Source organism: Triturus cristatus, chromosome 10, assembly GCF_964204655.1.
Source record: "Triturus cristatus chromosome 10, aTriCri1.1, whole genome shotgun sequence".
Lineage (NCBI taxonomy): Eukaryota > Metazoa > Chordata > Amphibia > Caudata > Salamandridae > Triturus > Triturus cristatus.
In genome coordinates, this window is record NC_140593.1 from 161,305,504 (window position 1) to 161,325,689 (window position 20,186).

Here is a 20,186-nt window from a genome sequence, read left to right on the forward strand (position 1 = left end):
TTTCCCAGTGTTCCATCACAGGGCGCAGTCATATGTGACATGGAAGCTGTGACAACTGTGGTGTTCTTTTCACTGATTCTAGTACGTGTCTCTTAAACATTGATATGTAGGTGAGTTGTAGTGTTTTACAGCTGAGGCTGGGCATCTTGTCCACTTGCCAGCATGTTGTATGTCGGTTAGGTCATAGGAGGTAGCGGGTGGTGGTGGGGACCCACTATGTGAATCTACAGCCTTGTGTGAACTGTGCTGGATGCTATGTTATAGTATGTTATGGCCCTTTACAGAGCTCACATTCTAGCTCAGTTTCCATGACAAGATTGATTCAGATTCAGCTGATGAGGATGTACTGTCACCAGCAGTGTAAATATGTATGGCCTTATGCTACATGTAATTAGAGAGAATGTTTTTGGTGTTCGATGGGTGAGACTAGAGAACTCCCCCACATTGCTTGTGCATCTTCTAGGACAGTATGTGTGCCCGTAACCTGTCACAAGTATGGTTGCTGTAAATCACAACTGGTGGCATATTTGGGCTATGTTGGTTGCATGTTAGAAGCTCTGTCTGTGCTATGATAGTGTACGCTATGTCCATGAAGAGTGTGGGTATGAGCTTGATGATAGAAAACTATTAGATATCTCTGTGTTGTGTTGGAAGTTTTCAAAGTTCTGTCTAAAGTGTATTGTTGAATGTGGTATGTGGTTTCAGTTCAGTGCTTTTGTGAGAACAATGACACCCACTTATAGGCCTGCTCATTCTCGGGGGGGGAGGGGAGAGAGAGAGAGAGAGAGAGAGAGAGTAGATATATATATATATATATATATATATATGGAGAGGGATTGTGGGCAGTAATTACAAAAAGGAGACTGTCACAGAGAAAGCATATACCACTCAGGGAAGAGATAGTGTAAGACTGGCCTCTTTCCAGCTCCCCTTTGTCTATTTATCATTTCATCCTGGTATTTTGCAGAGTGAGAAGTGTCACCTTTCATCTAGTCTGCCTGGCCTGCGGAGCATGTGAGATGTTGGACTGAACAGCAGATAGTTCTACAATGGTGAGGGCTTGGTCCTTCACAGAAGAAGTTTGATCGCAGTAAGGCCATCTAGATGGTGAAGGATGTTTCTAGATCTCTGGTCCGGTAGTGGTTCAGAGCAGGGTAGACAACCCGTAGGCATTAGAGGAAAGCAAGACATGTCCTTCTGTCATCAGGCCGACATAAGCTTTGTCCAGCCTTTCCTTCTCAAGTCCTGCCTCATGCTTGATTTGCGCATGAAGAAGATGAGGAGTTGACCTAAGCTGGGCATTTAGGCCTCTGGCCATGACCAGAAAGAGTTTGTATGCATTCTCCAATTATTAGCCCCTGATGGATGTAAAAAGTGATGCACAACTTGTTTAGTCATAAATTTGTGTGTGGCGTGTTATCTGTGCTTTGCTGGCTGTATGTGTAGTGTTTTGTCTAAGGTGTGGTGTTGGATGTTGTGCGCGTTGTTTTTTAGAAGCAACTGACACTGTGAGATCAGTGATATGCAGCTACAAGCTATATCTGTACCTTGTTTCATTTGTCTGCAGTATTCTATTTACCATGTTCTGTTACCTGTTGTGCGTTTTGTTTCTTAGCAGTTCATGCAGCTGTGAGATCAGTGATATGCAACTATATAGTAAATCTGTCCTGTGTTTCATTTATTTGCAGTTTTCTGATAAATATGCTCTGCTGACTGTTGGTTGTGTGTTTTGTTTCTTTGTGGTTAGTGCAGCTGTGAGATCAGTAATATGCAGCTATATAGTATACCTGCCCTGTGTTTCATCTATTTGCAGTGTCCTGTAAATATGTCCTGTTGACTGGTGGTTGTGTGTGTGGTTTCTTAGTGGTTAGTGCAGCTGTGAGATCAGTGATATGCACTATATAGTATACCAGCCATGTGTTTCATCTATTTGCAGTGTCCTGTAAATGTGTCCTGTTGACTGGTGATTGTGTGTGTGGTTTCTTATCGGCTTGTGCAGCTGTGAGATCAGTGATATGCACTATATAGTATATCTGTCCTGTTTTTCATCTATTTGCAGTGTTCTGTTAAACATGCTCTGTTGACTGTTGGTTGTGTGTGTTGTTTCTTAGTGGGTATGCAGCTGTGAGCACAGTGATAGTCTGCTGTATTGAATATCTGTGCAGTCTTGAAAGCATGTGTGGTTTTTTGTGTCTAGTAGATTCTGCTGGATGCTAGATGGCTCAGTAGGGCTGTTCTAGGCATTGTTAGCCCATTGTGCTACAAGAAAAGAGAGGTGGATGCAGAACATTAAGTACATTAGCAGAGGCACTAAGAGAGCAGTGTTAGCACATTCCATTCCATTGCTCATCTGGTTACCATGAGTGTTGGCTGAAAATGGTTAAGTACATCAGTAGTAGGACCAAGAGGGGGGCCGTGTGTTGATGAACTGACGATACAAGCAGAAAACAGAGTAGAAGCCCATTGTTTGCACTAGGTTACAATTGACCAATATATTGCTTTTTCAAAACATTCTCCTTCTTATCTGAGGAAAGATCCCATTACCTTTGGCCTATGCCTTCTTCGGGTACAGTGTGTACTGCACCAGACTCTATTCAGCATGCAGGTGGGATTTCCTTTTCAATTCCCTACAATGTTCTCATTGTGTTCTGGGCGCCGCGGAGAGATGTGAGGATTGCCTATGGCCCTGTGAGAGAGCCAGGGAGGGAAGTGGGCGGGGGTGATTACTGACTTGTGACTCGCTTTGTGCTCAAGAATCATCAATAATACACCTTGAGAAGTGGGATTGTGGTTTTCAGAGTTAAAATCATATATGTGATACGATGTATATTTGTAATGTATTGTGCTTTTATGATTTAACATTTTAAATCGAATAAAGCGTATTTTGAATTTAAATTTTGAGTAAAACAGATCATACAGCCGCGATGTGAGGCAGCATCTGACGGTATGAAGGGAGGCACAGATTCAGGTGTTCTAGTTTGGGAACAACTTCTTAACCCCAGCTCGAATGGTTGACTATGGTGCGATAAGATAATAAGGTGGCAAGCATCAAAATGTACTTTTTGTACATTCTGTTTCGTAATAACATTTTTCCTCAGAGTGACTTTGTCTTGGCAGGCTAAACAGGATTAGTCATTTTTCTTGAGAAGCTTAATCCAATTTGGGCACATGTTTCCATTGGGATCTCTTTTCTTGAGAAGTCTGAAAGGTGAAATGCCTGTTGTAGAATGAGGCGTGACAAGGTAGGGCCATATTTTCTTTCTTAAAAAAGGTTCAACAGCAAGATTGCAAGCTAGGGCTGCTTGTATGTCTTCTTTCATGAATCTGTTCATTCTCTCAATGAGACCGTTGGAAGATGGGGAATATAAAGCAACTCTAAGATGCTTAATATCATGTGTGTTAAAAAATTCTTGCATCAGAGAGGAATAAAAGTGTGAACCATTGTCCGTAACAACTTCTTAGGTGACCCTTCTGATTGAAAAACTCTGCTAAGAAAATTCCTTACTGCAATGGTATTGGGTGATGTGCAGAAATCAAAATCAACCCACTTGGAATGATAATCAATGAGGGCAATGATGTAACGTTTATCACTTGAAAGTAGCTCAAATGGACCTGCAAAGTCAACTGCAAGTTTAGACCATGCTTCTTCGGGTACAGGTGCAGAATGAAGAGGAAATTTGTTCGTTTTCCAATGCTTATCAGAGAGGAAACAGGTATCACATGTATCAATCCATTGTGTAACATCTCCAGCTAAAGCGGACCACCAAAAGTGTTCTTTGAATTTCCTTGAAGTGGCCCCTACCCCTAAATGTCCTGCATGTGCGTTCTGAAAAATAGTAAAACAAAAGGAAGTGGGAGGAATACATTGGTCTCCACGCATGACAACATTGTTAACTAAAGAGAGGTCATCTGAAACCTGAGCATATGACCTTAATGGAGCAGGAAGTGAACGCTCTTTCGGCCAACCAGAAATTATCATGTTCTTGACAGCTTTGAGAATATTATCCTCATCATATGCTTTAAACCAATCAGATTGTGAAAAGGTAAGAGATGTGAAAGAAGAGTCATTAATGGATGCAACAACACACTCAATCTCATCGAATTTTGAGTCAGAGGGACTGTCTTTTAATGGGAATCTAGAAAGACAGTCTGCTCTGACATTGTGTCCCCCAGAGATATGTCGAATGGTGAAATTGTATTCATGTAATCTTGAACGGATGCGTACAAGTCTTGCGGAGGCTTTTCCAGTGCCATTGCCATTGAGTAGATGCAAAAGTGGTTTGTGATCACTGAACAGAATGAAATGAAAGCCCCAAAATAAAACGTTAAAATTTTCCACTGCCCATAAACAGGCAAGGGCTTCTCTCTCTATCGTACTGCAATTCATTTCAGCAGAAGAAAGAGACCTGGATGCAATTCCTATGGTATTTTTTTTGTACCAAACCACTGGCAAAGCACTGCACCTAAACCAAATTGACTTGCGGCAACTGAAATAGAACATTGAACACCTGGGGTATAAGAAGACAAGGCGGGGGCCTCAATGATTACTTTTTTGATGAGATTAAAAGAGACATCATGTTCTGAAGATCAGACACATTTTTCATTTTTCTTTAACAGATTGTGCAAAGGTTGAACAATTTGGGAGTAGCCTTGTATAAACCTTGAATAATACTCAGTCATGCCCAAAAATGATTTCATCGTGTCTTTGGGAATTTGGACATTGGAGATAGCTTGTGTAAGTGAAAATTTTGGTTTAATGCCAGTTGAAGAAATAGAGTGCCCTAATAATCAACTTCAGTTTTGAAAAATTTACATTTCTCCTTGCCTAAGGTAATACCCGCATCTTTGAAACGAGAAAGTACCTCTTTTAAAGTGTTGATATGTTCATTTTTGTTCCTTGAAAAAAATAAAACGTCATCTTGGTAAGCTTGAACAGATTTGATGTTTTCTAACAAACAATCCATACATTTTTTTAAAACACTGGCCGCAGAGCCCAGACCAAATGGTAATCTTAAATATTTAAAGGCTCCAAAAGGCATAATGAAAGTGGTTAAATCAGTAGATTGAGGTGAAAGAGGAATCTGAAGGTATGCACTGCGAAGATCAAGCAAAGTGAAGTATGTGGAGCCATTAATGTCAGGATTCCTCCGTGGCACCGAAGCGCCTTCCCAGCATTCAGCGGACTACAACTCCCAGAAGGCCAAAGTCCGGAAGTAAGGATTTAAGCACCAGGGGCGCTCGAAATGTCGCGCGTAATTGATGTTTCCCCTACCTCTCGCGACGGCGAGAACGACGACTCCGAAGTTTGAAGCAGCCAGGATTTGCGTTCTCACGGGAGGTTCCTTGCCGAGATTCCCGAGTCCAGTGGGCCGAGGTGGAGAAGCCAACCGCTCGTCCCGCTTCCCGGAGCAGACGGTGAGTCTGCGAATGCTTTCTGTGGCGGTGTCCAGGAAAGTACCGACACTCTTCATAGCTGAGGGGCGTCACAGTCACCCCTCGATTCACGTCAGCAGCAACGCGGAAGAAAACGATTCCGAGCGCTGCGGATTCCGAAGGTACATTATCCCCCTTTGATTTCCTCCCAACAGGCGGCGGAATACAGCGGCGGTCACAACCGCGTATTTCCGAACGCCCCATTCCTTTTGCACTTCCTGGGTTGTATTTCCTTTGCACTCGTCCTATGCAGGTCCCCGTGAGAGGGGCTACTAAACTGTGCAGATATCCTGCTTTCTAGGCAACATTGTACATATACTTTGAACCCTGCCTGGATTGCCGGCGAATTACTTTTCTGTGGCCCCTGAAATCTCTAAGTGAGGTGGAGTTAACCTTGCGGGGAAAGAGGCTACGGAGATCCGATGAAACCCTTCCATCCAAACCTGAGCACGGGGAAGGGTAATGGTATATCTGCTGGAGGAGGGGGCGGGACCAGTCTTTAGTAGAGTCTAACTGAGAACATATCAGGTGGTGATACTTGTGTTTCCTAACGTTTCAGATGTATGCTTGCTGGGAGGGCATGTTTCAACCCCAGGACCCCAGGCTATTCATTTGCAGGTAGAGACATTGCCACACTAGCGAGAGGGTTGTAGTGTAGCCTGCAGTTACCGTCTCTGACACTGTGCCTTTGTCGTTTCAGGTTTCCCTTCCCCGCTGTCTCTTCCCTTTCCTTCCCTCGCCTGATAATACGAATGCCCTGTTTTGTTACTCTTCAGGGACTTGGTAATATCAGGAGGTGGACTCTCTCTCTACGCGACTGAATCCTGCGGAGCCTGGCCTGACAGAATTACGCGCCCACGTATTTGGCTCCGCCCGGTTCAGACGGGGTAGAGAGAAGGGCGTCCATGGAGGACGTTCTTCAGGCACTCCTTCTGGTGCAACAAGAACTGGCCTCTTCCAAGGCGGAAACAGCCGCCCTAAGAGATAAGGTAGAGAGACTAGCGAGAAATCCTTTTGATGTCAACCCAGGGCCATCCCAAATACAGGTCACCGTGCCCCCACCTATTCCATTGGCTAGCCCTGAAAGATACACCGGGGATCCCTCTAAGGTCCAAATCTTCTTAACACAAGTGATGTTGCACTTTTCGTGTAAACCTGCCTCCTTTCCCAACAATCACTCCTGTGTGGCGTTCGCGATTTCATACATGATAGGGGACGTGGCCAGTTGGGCGGTCCCGCTGGTTCGAAACAACGACGCAGTATTATCGGATTGGGGGGCTTTTCGAGCAGAATTCGAAAAGGTGTTTGATAGAAGAGCCACGACTTTTAGTGCGGACAGAGAGCTTCTGGAACTCACACAAGGGAGAGGGGATTTGGTCTCCTATCTGACCTCTTTCAATCGTCTCGTGGCCGAAACCTCCTGGCCGGGGGAAAAGAGAATGTCCCTCTACTATCAGGGTTTACGAGACGAGCTGAAAGACGTGGTGGCCCAAATAGACCCACAGCCGACCTCTTGTGCCGACATGATTAGTTTGACCTTACGATTAGACGGGAGAATGTTGGAACGTGGGGGAGAGAGAAAGAAGTGGGAGAGAGGGAGCTCTAGAGCCGACAGACCTCCCCGTAGACCCATGCCCAGTCCCGACACTGCGGCGGAACCCATGGAGCTAGGGGCCGTGCGCCCCCCATTGTCCAAAGACGAACGGGAAACCCGACGACTTCAGGGGTTATGCATGTATTGTGGCAAGAGGGGGCTCTATGTACGAGAATGCCCGGTTAAACCCAAGGCATCGAATGCCTGGTCCCGGACTAAGCGGGTGGCGGTGTCCTTCACTCATAATCCGGATCCCCCGGGCTTAACTCAAGAAGATAGTGAGGGGAGTAAGGGCTTGCAGCTCCCTTCGTTAGCCACGTTCCCTCCGAAAGACACGGAAACACAGCTCATGCTACCTATGCACCTTGGGCGCAACTTACAGCAGAGCCCCGTACAAGTCATGCTAGATTCAGGAGCGACGGGTAATTTTATAGACCACGGCCTGGTGACCCGCTTAGGGCTACAACGAGTCCGTAAGCCCATAGCCGAAGAGGTTTTAACCGTAGACGGGAAACCTTTGACGTCAGGACGGGTGGTGGAACAGACTGAGTGCATAGAGTTGACCTATCAGCTAGCCAGGGAACAGCACAGAGAGAGGATGTCTCTTAATATTATTGAAGCCCCCCAATATGATGTGATATTGGGTATGCCCTGGTTAAGTTACCATAACCCCATCATAGATTGGCGAGCACGAACAGTCAGTTTCCCCTCGGATGAATGTCAAGGACATCTGGAACTGTGCCACCCTGCACAGGAAGTGGCTCTGAGGGCCTCGTATGTGGTGGCCACGGCCGCTGAAAAGGAAGTAGTCCTACCCCGGCAATACGCACACTATGAGGATGTGTTTAGCGAGAAACAAGCGGAACAACTACCCCCTCATAGGGAATATGATTGCCGCATAGATTTAGTAGACAGCGCCACCATACCAGCCTGTAGGGTTTATGCTCTGTCCGAACCCGAAACTAAGCACTTAAGGGAATATCTAGATCACTATGCGGCCATAGGATTCATTAGACCATCTAGATCACCTGCTGCCTCCCCCCTCTTTTTCATAACTAAAGCCAATGGAGATCTGAGGGCTTGTGTGGATTATAGAGTTTTGAATAAAAACACAGTCATAAACAGGTACCCTTTACCCCTTATCTCTGTACTGCTTGATCAAGTGAGAGAGGCCCGAATATACACAAGGTTGGATTTAAGAGGGGCTTACCACCTGGTGAGAGTTAGGAGCGGAGATGAGTGGAAGACCGCTTTTAAAACGCGGTATGGCCTCTTTGAGTATACTGTAATGCCGTTCGACCTCTACAACGCCCCGGCGGCATTCCAGTATTTTCTCAACGATGTGTTGCGTGACTTTGTAGACATCTTTGTGGTCGTCTATATAGATGACATCCTCATCTATTCCAGCTCTAGAGATGACCACGACACTCACGTCCTCCAAGTACTTTCCAGGTTGCGCACTCACAAGCTTTTTTGCAAATTAAGCAAATGTGAATTTGGGGTGAGAAGCGTAGAGTTCCTAGGAGTAATGCTGTGTCCGGAGGGGTTGCACATGGCCGACCGAAAGGTATTGGCCGTCCAACAGTGGCCAACCCCTACCAACGTGAAGGAAGTGCAGTGTTTTCTGGGCTTCGCAAACTACTACAGAAGGTTCATCCTCCACTTCTCGCAAATTGCCGTACCTCTCACACGACTGCTCCGAAAGGGACATACCTTTTTGTGCATTCCAGAGGCAGAGGAGGCCTTTGAAATCCTGAAGGCTGCCTTTACGGCCTCTCCGGTGTTAGCACATCCCCGGCCGGAGCACCCCTTTATCGTAGAAGCCGATGCCTCGGATGAGGCTATTGGAGCCATCTTGTCCCAAAGAAATCCGGGGACTGGCCAACTGCACCCAGTAGCGTATCTCTCAAAAAAGTTAAACTCCGCGGAAAAGAACTACACCGTGGCTGAAAAAGAGTTACTAGCAATAAAGAAAGCTTTCGAGGAGTGGAGACATTACTTAGGGAGGGCCCGACACTCCATCCCCATGTACACAGACCATCGAAATCTGCAATACATGAAGGATGCCAGACATTTATCTCAGAGACAAATGAGATGGATGTTATTTTTTGCCGAATATGATTTTGTTGTCACGTTCAGACCCGGAACCGAAAACCGCAAAGCGGATTCATTGTCTCGTCTCGGATTGAGCGACTTCCCGGGCCAAGAACCCAAAGAAGAGGCGATCATCAGCCCTACGAAGGTGGTGTGTGTCCTCAGAGCAGAAGCCTTTTTGGAGGAGATAAAGAACCACTCTCCCCGAACAGTCTGGGAAAAATGGGCCAGTAAGGGGGTGGAGCGCTCCCTGAAGTAGGGGCTACCCTTCTATGGGGGGAAATTGTTTCTTCCCACCAGGGCATTGAGAAAAAGGGCCTTTACCTGGTGCCACGTAGCCCCACTAGCCGGACATCCAGGAACCCGGAAATCGATCCACCTCATACAACGGCACTTCTGGTGGCCCTCTTTACGCTCGGATGTTACCACATGGGTGTCTAGATGTGAGGAATGTGCCCGAGCAAAAAACGAAACAGGGAAAAAGAAAGGCAAACTCATCCCTTTGCCCACTCCGCAGTATCCCTGGCAAAACATGAGCCTGGACTTTGTCACGGGGTTTCCACAGGAAAAAGGTCATTCCACCGTCCTTGTAGTGATCGATGGGCTCACTAAAATGGGACACTTCATCCCCTGTAGCAATTTACCAACGGCCAGCCAAACCGCCCAGTTAATAGCAACGAACATAGTACGACTACATGGATTGCCCGAAGTCATCGTATAGGATAGGGGCCCCCAGTTTGTGGCCAGATTCTGGAAGGCATGGTGCAAGGTATTGCACATAGAACCCGCTTTATCGACAAGTTTCCACCCCCAGACAGATGGACAATCGGAAAGATTAAATCAAACCTTAAAGACCTATCTCCGATGCTATGCTGAAGAAGCCCAGACCTCTTGGATAGACTTGTTATGGATGGCCGAACTGGCCTATAACAACGCTTGGCACACGTCTACGGGACAGTCCCCTTTCTATGCAACTTATGGGTACCACGTCAGAATCTTACCCGTTGACATTCCTACGGACATCAACACACAACCCTTGGTTGAGAATCAAGTGAGAAGACTCCACGGTCTACAACGCAAGATACAAAAACATCTTCGCAAAGCTAAACAGGCTTACAAACGGTGGGAGGATCGCCACCGTAGAGAGGGGCCGCAGTATCAAGTGGGGGACAAGGTGTGGCTCTCCACGAAAAACATACGTTTTAAGCTGCGCAGTATCTTTCATCCTAAATTCATCGGACCCTACACCGTTCTGCGACAAATGAACCCGGTGACCTATAAATTGAAACTGCCCAGGACACTCCGCATCCACCCAGTGTTTCACTGTAACCTGTTGAAGCCAGCCATCGGGGCACGCAGAAAAACCCTGCCTCCAGTGGTGACAGATGAAGGCATGGAGTACGAGGTCCGCAAGCTTGTGGACTCCAAGATCAGGAGGGGAGTGCTATGGTATCTGGTTTCCTGGAAGGGCTATTCAGCGGAGGATGACTCCTGGGAGCCCTCTACCAATGTGCATGCCCCGGCCGCTGTCCGGTCATTCCATCGCCGTTTCCCGCACAAACCCGGGCCTAGGAGGCGCTAGGGGGAGGGACCTACTGTCAGGATTCCTCCGTGGCGCCGAAGCGCCTTCCCAGCCTTCAGTGGACTACAACTCCCAGAAGGCCAAAGTCCGGAAGTAAGGATTTAAGCGCCAGGGGCGCTCGAAAAGGCGCGCGTAATTGATGTTTCCCCTACCTCTCGCGACGGCGAGAACGACGACTCCGAAGTTTGAAGCAGCCAGGATTCGCATTCTCACGGGAGGTTCCTTGCCGAGATTCCCGAGTCCAGTGGGCCGAGGTGGAGAAGCCAACCGCTCGTCCCGCTTCCCGGAGCAGACGGTGAGTCTGCAAATGCTTTCTGTGGCGGTGTCCAGGAAAGTACCGACACTCTTCATAGCTGAGGGGCGTCACAGTCACCCCTCGATTCACGTCAGCAGCAACGCGGAAGAAAACGATTCCGAGCGCTGCGGATTCCGAAGGTACATTATCCCCCTTTGATTTCCTCCCAACAGGCGGCGGAATACAGCGGCGGTCACAACCGCGTATTTCCGAACGCCCCATTCCTTTTGCACTTCCTGGGTTGTATTTCCTTTGCACTCGTCCTATGCAGGTCCCCGTGAGAGGGGCTACTAAACTGTGCAGATATCCTGCTTTCTAGGCGACCTTGCGACATTGTACATATACTTTGAACCCTGCCTGGATTGCCGGCGAATTACTTTTCCGTGGCCCCTGAAATCTCTAAGTGAGGTGGAGTTAACCTTGCGGGGAAAGAGGCTACGGAGATCCGATGAAACTCTTCCATCCAAACCTGAGCACGGGGAAGGGTAATGGTATATCTGCTGGAGGAGGGGGCGGGACCAGTCTTTAGTAGAGTCTAACTGAGAACATATCAGGTGGTGATACTTGTGTTTCCTATCGTTTCAGATGTATGCTTGCTGGGAGGGCATGTTTCAACCCCAGGACCCCAGGCTATTCATTTGCAGGTAGAGACATTGCCGCACTAGCGAGAGGGGTGTAGTGTAGCCTGCAGTTACCGTCTCTGACACTGTGCCTTTGTCGTTTCAGGTTTCCCTTCCCCGCTGTCCCTTCCCTTTCCTTCCCTCGCCTGATAATTCGAATGCCCTGTTTTGTTACTCTTCAGGGACTTGGTAATATCAGGAGGTGGACTCTCTCTCTACGCGACTGAATCCTGCGGAGCCTGGCCTGACAATTAATGCCTGTTAGTAAATCTTGTATCTTGGGAAGGGGAGGACAATGAATGAGAATATTCTGATTGAGGGAACGAAGATCAGCACAGAGGCGGATACTGGAGTCCTTTTTCCTTACGATAACAATGGGACTAACCCATTGGGATGAATTTGTGGGTTCAATGATGCCTTCTGAGACCATTTTATCTAAGTTTTAAGATCTTCTCTCATACTCAATGGGGTGGATCTGAGTTTGTGTGTAGTGGGTATGGCATCTGGTTTAAGTTTGATTAAATGCTCGAAATTCTTAATTTTACCTACTTGTGTACTGAAAATCTCTGGAAATTGTGAGGTGATGTCATTAATAATTGACTCAAAATCCTCTGAAATATTTGATATTTCAACATCATTGAGTTGAACTGGATTCTCAGAACCAGGAAACAATTTCAACCCATCTTGGCGAGATCTTGCAAACCAATGATGTTTTTTCCTTTTATAGCAACATAGACTTTGGTATTAACACATTTACCAAAACAAGTGATATGAGCAACAAAGAAACCTAACATGTCTATATCTTTATCCCCATATGCTGTGGGAATGATATTCTAAGTTATGCAAAGAAAAAGAAGAGGACCAATGGTTCTCATACATGGAATCAGAAATAATGGTGACAGGGGCACCCGAATCTGCCATCATGTTGATAGACTTGTCTGCAATCAAAACCTCACAAGTGGGATCTTTGGCTCGAACTTGATTGGCCAAATCCTTACAAGAGTCAATTGAAAGTATAACCTTTTCAGGAAGACTATTGGAAATTAAATCCACGGTGTTAATTTTAAGACTCTGTAAAGATGAAGAAACTTCAAGAGAAGAAACATTAGCATCAGGATATTGATGTTCCTGTGAGGAAATGGAGCTAACTTGACCCATCCGTTTGCTCCTACAAACTGAGTTAAAATGTCCCATTTTATTACAATTTGTACATTTCTTTTTTTTTTTGAAAAACCTTTATTGCACATAAAAATCAATACAAACATGGGCCTACAACCACCAGGGCCGGCCGCTAATATGTACATGTTCAACGACATCTAGGAAGCAATGGGCCCCCTGGGGCTCAGCTGAGTTGACAGAGTACTGAGTGCACCTCAGAAGTTATCCGGAGACATAAATTTTAAAATACAAACAAAAAAAAATAAAAATAAAATAACACCAAAAGACAAGGCGGAAATCATCGAAAAAGAGGCGTCTAACCACGGCTGGGGGACCACACAGTACCAACTCCACCCTCGGGTGGTCAATGAGGATGATCAAGGGGGAGGTGGGGACGACGGGAGAGCCACAACCATCTACAGGTGAAATGCAATAGTCCGGGAACCTCAGGATCAGGGGGACAAGGCAGCATCAGATGAGTCCACGAGGGGGGGTGTGCAGATGTTCCCACGGTACGCGTTCCATTGGCCCCAAATTCTACCCCACGCCCCCGGCTTGCCCCGGGCCACATACACAGTCTTCTCTCTGCACATGCACCAGTCCATGTTCTCCTTCCATACTGACACAGTGGGGGGCCGCCGGGAACCCCAAAGCTGTGCGATGTCCCTCTTAGCAACCATGTTCCCAAGGGCCGCCCACCGAGTCTGAGCCGCATTATAATCGTTAGGCTCCCACACATTCAGCACACATCGGCGAACCTCAGGCAACAGGGCGACCCCAGTGACACATTCCATGACCGCGTGCACCCGGCGCCAATACTCCGCAACCTTACGGCACTCCCAGAGAACATTGAGAAAAGTGGCGCTGAGCCCACAGCCGCGCCTACAGAGCCCGTCTTCAGAGAAACCCATCAGAACTAAACGAGGGCCCGTCACGTAGACACGGGGGAGAATTTTAAGCTGGACAAGACGGAGACGCGCGGGTATAGCCACCTCCTTAGGGGAGGACAGCGCAGACTGCCAGTCCTCGTCGTCCAGTTCCACCCCATCTCCGATCCACGCCTCCCGCAGACGCACGAGGAGATCCGCCCAAATGTTTATTAGTTTTTTATAGATAAGGGAAATAGTACTGTCGGGCAAGTGACCGTCGAGTATGCGGTCCTCGAGTGGCGAAGATACAGGGACTGCAGTCCCCGCCCCGATGGCCGAGAGCAAAGCGTGGCGAACCTGAACGTACCAAAAGAACTCCCTCTCACTCAATTCGTACTCACTCTGCAGCGCAGCGAAGGATTTAACCGCACCCTTCACCCAAAGGTCACCTACTCTGCTGATGCCAATCGTGTCCCAACGCTCGAATCCCTTCGTCGTCCAGAGGCTTCCCAATCTCTCAGACGCAAACAAGGGGGTCGCGCCCGTCAAGCGATCATTCCAGCCCATGGCCACATTCGCAGCCTTCCACAAGCGTACTGCAATCTTAGTGGGACCGGTTAAGGGCCTCCCAGCCGATCGAGAGTAAAGCGTTCTGTTAAAGTTGCCGCCAGGCAACAAAAACCTATCCATTTCGAAAGCCGGATTCGGACCAGGTGAGTACGTGGCATGGTTAATAGCAGGTAGCTGGGAAGCCCAATAGTACCTCCTGATGTCCGGGAGCGCAATGCCCCCGTCGTACCAGGGGAGAGTCAGTTTTGCAAGAGCAATACGTGCACGACCGCCCCAAACAAGGCTCCTTTGTAAGCTCTCTACTTCCCGGAAGTAGGCCGCCGGAATAATATCAAAGGAGTTCTGAAGTGCGTAAAGAAAGCGGGGAAGAGACATCATTTTAAAAAGTGCCGCGCGACCGAGGGGAGACAAGGGAAGCTTACGCCAACGCGCCACGTCTAACCTCAATCTCCGAAGTGGAGAGAGGAGATTATGCTCGTAGCGGACAGCAGGATCCAATGAGACGTACACCCCCAGGTACGTAAAGCCGGAGCTGGACGCCTTAATGGGAAAACGAGAAGGCAAGAGAGGAAAGCCACCGGATATAGCATAGACACAAGATTTGGACCAGTTAATGATCAAACCAGAGTTCTTGCCGAAGGAATTTGTACATTTCTTACCAAGAGCATAACATATGGGACTGTTTCCAAGATGTGACTTTGATCCGCACCTGTAACAAACAGTGTTAAATTTCCTTTGAAAATGTTTTGTTAACATGTTTTAAAACAGCAATAGCATTAATTATTGAATTGTTTTGTACCAAATTGACGGGAGAAATATTTTCACTTGAAATGCATTTTGATGAAATGATGGATCTTTCAATGCTCTTAGCCATGTCTATAACTTCTGACAACGTGGGATCTCTACAGCTTAGGAGACGCTCTTGAATTTTCTTGTGAAAACAACTATAAACAAACTGATCCCTGATAGACATATCAAGCGAAGCACCAAAATTACAATCTACCGCTAAGTTCCTTAGAGCTGAAATAAATTCTTCAACAGTCTCACTGGGATCTTGCTTCCGTTTCATGAAATTGAAACATTCCAGCATGACATTTGGTTGTTCTAGGAATTAATCATTGAGTCTCTGGACGGCGTCTGTATAAACGTTGAAACCATCACCATTTCCAGGAGGGGGAATTGAATTTGGTAAGTTGTCAAAAAATTGACGACCGGCACTTCCCAAATGGCTATATAAAATTGCTAATTTGCGCTTAGGTGAGTATTCCTCTGCATCAATGGCAATCAAGTAGCTCTCAAAGCTGCAAAACCAAATCTTCCAGGATTCATTTGGTTTACCATTAACCGGAAGAAAATGATTCAAATGAATAATATGTTGATTTGATGCCACCTTAAACTGAAGAAGAGGAGATTGTCTTTTTTTTTTTTTTAATAGAACGCTTTTGATTAATCAAGAATTCTTTAAAGTTTTCAATTAAAACATGATGAAATGTGTCACAGTATGGTGACTTCTTGAAAATAAAGTTTCTTTGTAGTGCTTGAATATTTTTTTCATTTTTTATTTAAAATTAAATAATGTAGAAAAATGACATACCGTTCAAATCTATGTTGATGAGCATCTCATTACTCGATCCTGGAATAAACAATCGTATTTTGAAGTGAAACAGCTGTTTGCACGATCATTACTCGATCCTACATGAAACGATTGTATTTTGAAGTGAAGTTTGAAAAAGATGGCCGCAGACACGTGGCAACGTGGTGACGTCACAAGAAGACTGAAATGTAGAGGTTAACTTGTATTCACTCACAGGTGTTGCGTGTGCTTCAAAGATGGCAGCTTACGTTGCGTGATGACATCATCACGTCCTTGAAATTGAAGAGACAATTGGTCTGCGATGCTGAAATTGACAGAAAACGTCAAAATTCTATCAAAAGTGAAGTGAAAGTCCCACTTCGTCTGGAAAAGCAGGAAAGATCACGATGAACAGATCCAGCGTAGCAGTGACAACTGTGGAAAGGATCCGAGCAAGCAGGGGTCGCTGAAGCAGGGAATCCGGCCAACTTGGTGAAATGCTGATAAAAGTTGACCAGCTCGTCGCCAAATGTAATGATGTAAATATGCGGGTAATTCAAGGATGGAGTTGACGAGAAAGGTAAGTACAAGGAAGTAGATTTATTTCTCCAGCACAGCAAATTCACGGGAGTACTGCTGCTCTCGTTGAATGGATAACTGCCGAATGGCAATTCAACAGTTGCAGCTCCAAGAGATAACAGAATCTCGAGCGTGACACTCTCAAACATAAACCTGTTTGTGAGTGTGCACACCAGAGGCTTCACAACATGGAATGTGAAACATAGGAATGGAGGAATGTGAAACATAGGAATGGAAGTAAAGAAAGTACAAAGCTAAGGTGGAAAACATGAGTAACAATAATATACAGCAGAAGCCTTTTACAGATGCTCCGCTGCTGATGGCACCAAAAGGTGCAGACAGTGGTGGTGGTGGTGATCCCTGAAAGTGGTTGGGCCTAATACTTCCCATGGGTTCACCTCATTGGTTTCAACATTTGCCTTGGGTGCCCCCTATATGTTAGAAATTACCACCAGTGTACCAATGCCAGAAGATTGTCATGTTACCCCCTTATGCCCATAATTGCATATAATATGTAGGTTCTAGAATGTTGCCATTGACTGCCAGCATGCCATGAGTGATCCATATGACAGAAATTACCCCCAGTATGTAAGATTCAGCATTTGCTCGTGGTTTGCCTCTCCCAATCAAAAGACTCACATCCAGTTTTCCATGGTTGCCTAGTTTTTGCCTCCAGTATGCCAGCACCATTTTGCCATAGGTGTCTTCCGTATGGCAAAAACTATAACAAGTATGTCAGGGCCTACATTTTCCAATGGGTGCCCTCCCTTATGCTGAAAATTACCTTCAATATGCCAGCGAGAGCAAGTTATCTTGGGCTCCCCCACAAGCCATGATTTATCTTGAACATGCCATGACCAGCAGCAGAACTCACACGCACAATCCAGATATTCATCTGCAGAATATTGTGTTCTTAAACAATATTCTGTCGATGGATTGTTGTTTAGGTCTCGTAGCCCCCACTTCTTCCTCCTGTTATCAGGTGCTTGGACCCAAGGCCTGTGCACTGGCAGTGCTCTAGAAAACACAAAAGTTGCCTTTTCCTGAACACTGCTAAGTTAAATAATTAGCAGTGCAGTCAAAGGAACAGCATTATTTGGCACCTCACATGTTGCAGGACTGTACCCTGAAACCCCTGTAGAAGGACTGCCACTGCAAGTAATATTATAATGCTTGTCAGAGTGAACTACGAAAATCACTGAATAAACCTGAGCTCAACCTTCGGAGCAGACAGGTTTAACTTAAAGGTAATGTGAAACGTATCTAGGCAGTATTAAAACAGTAATAAAACCTAAATGTAAGATAAAAAGCACAAAACAAATTTGACCAATAGAGTAACATGTATTAAACAAAATGATACCAAAATGAAAAAAATCTAAAAAGGGGACTCGGAGACATGAATTTTTAAAGTTTTAAGCAGAAATAGTTCCAAGAAGCAAAAAGTGCCAATGATAGTCACTGATCTTGGTAGAACAGGACCTAGGTGCAATTTGACGTTGGCATTGATGGAGCATGGGTCTGATGCACCAAACACTTTGCTTCTGGGTAAAAGATTTTACCTTTGAACTCAGTCCTTTAAGTCCCAATCCAGCACAGTGCACTTCTAAAGCCACCCAGGACCTCGGACGGACGAGGGGGGTGCTTAAGGACTGACTGGATGTCAGGCAGAAGCTAACAGCACGGTCCAGTTACCACGGGTTAGCTGGGAAGTTGCAGGACAGGCCTCTTGTAGTTTGTTGTATCCCTATAGCTTAAACAGGTCAGCCTTATGACCCTTTGAATCCACTTCATTGTCTTGGGTATAAGAGGGAGTGCAGGTCAATCCGTTAGGGTACGTTTTGGGTGTAAGACAGCAGGTTCAGTATTGTTCTGAGCTTCCACAGGTTCAGGAGTGTTCTGAAGTGAGTGCCTGGAGATGCCACACCTATGCGTGACATATGCCTGCCTTGTGGGTGGGAGTGACCCTTGGGGACACTGTAACCAAAAGGATAAACATTCCTAGGGCTAACCATACCCACTTCTTGCATTTTCAAGATAGCAAAAGTCTTCGATCACACTAAACGTGAGCTCTTAGGAGAGGGGGGGGTGGGTGTGTGTGTGTGTGTGTGTTAGTGTGTGTGTTAGTGTGTGTGTTAGTGTGTGTGTTAGTGTGTGTGTTAGTGTGTGTGTGTGTGTGTGTGTGTGGGGGGGGGGGGGGGTTTGTGTTACTATCTTTGTGGGGACTTGGGTGTGATAACACACTCACGCTGTGGGGACTTGATTGCACTGTGGGGACCTGATCCCAGGTCCCCACAAGGCAATGTCCTTTAAATGATAAAAAATGGCCTCAGGAACATCTGTGCCAATTTTTACAACTTTTAAAAAAATTGTCTTGTGGGGACCTGTTTTTCATAAAGTGTGTTTATATTTTTGCTCAGCTCTGCCCCTGCAGACAGGAGGCGGTACTGCAGCCTTAAACACACTTTGCATTTAAACACACTTTGTTCACCAGCAACACGTTAGCAGTAGAAAGCACAGATATTTCAAAGGAAATGCTGCATAACCCTGTGTTAAACAATATGTTTCATGCAAAGTAACCTTTTTCCTATTTATTAAAGTAAACTTTATTGACATGAAACATTTGAATTTAAATTATTTGAGTTTTAAAATTGTTAGTGGTTTTATAAATATTGCTAAAAGCAGTTTTGGTCAGTTTTGAATCCCAGATGACTTCACTATTGCAGTTTGATCCTTATCTGCAATTAAAGAATGATGGTGCATTAAACCGCGAACCAATGTAAAATGATCGGATTGTTTTTTGCAAATTTAATTACATAGGAATACGCTTTTAAGATGATGGCTAGATAAGTGAGTGGCTAGAGTTGCATTGTGCTAACAGGTACATTCTCCTAGACGCCGAACTGCAGTAATGTTATGCCCACAGCATGGGGAGGTTTAATTTTAACAGAAAAAAACATGTTCTTTGAATATATTTTCTAAGAATGTCACTAATTTTCTAATATTGCCATAAGATGTAATTACATTTAAATCCTTTGAATTGCTTGATTTCCAAACTGTTCCGAAAGCTTTACAAAGTAAAGCAGCTTAATTCCCAGAGATGGGTGAAGAACAGTCATATAACAAGCATTGGCAAAGCCAACAGGTGTCACCTACAAAAGAGCAACTGGCTTTGTCAGAGTTTTTTGCCATGTTGTACAGCAGCATGCCTGCTCTGCGGCATGGATGAAATTGAAATAAATTTAAATTTTCAAAAAGCACTATGATGCAGCCAAAGCGAACCACGTCATGACATTTAGTATTATTGCTGACGGGAGGGTGGGGGCCTGTGAGGAGTCAACACTAACAACGGAGGGGGTAGGGAAAAGAAAAATCACTGTTGCAGCCACTACTGATCACTGTATGCAAAGCAGTTATCAGAACCTCCTTGGCCTCATTCAATTATAAAATGCAGACTCTGATATATATCAAGCTTAGTGAAGTAGGTGCAGTGACACAGGGACGTAGTTCACCCTAATTAGCGGCTATGTTTTTTAAAGACAAAACAGGGGAGGTGGATAGGAGACCAAATCCCTATCTTGCATAAGGGCTCACGGTGCCCTTGCTACTGCATTGGCACCCACAAGTATTACAGTTTGGACTTAGTGTTTCAGCTAAGGTGCAACGTTCTGCTATAAAATGGGCCAGCTCATGTTGGTGTCCACATCAATTTGCCCTTCCTGTGTATTTAAATATAGTTTGCCTTCCTGGACCACACTAGTTTGACTACAACATACTGCAGTAGCTCAGGCTGTGCTCAACCACCTGCCTTATGAATGAGTT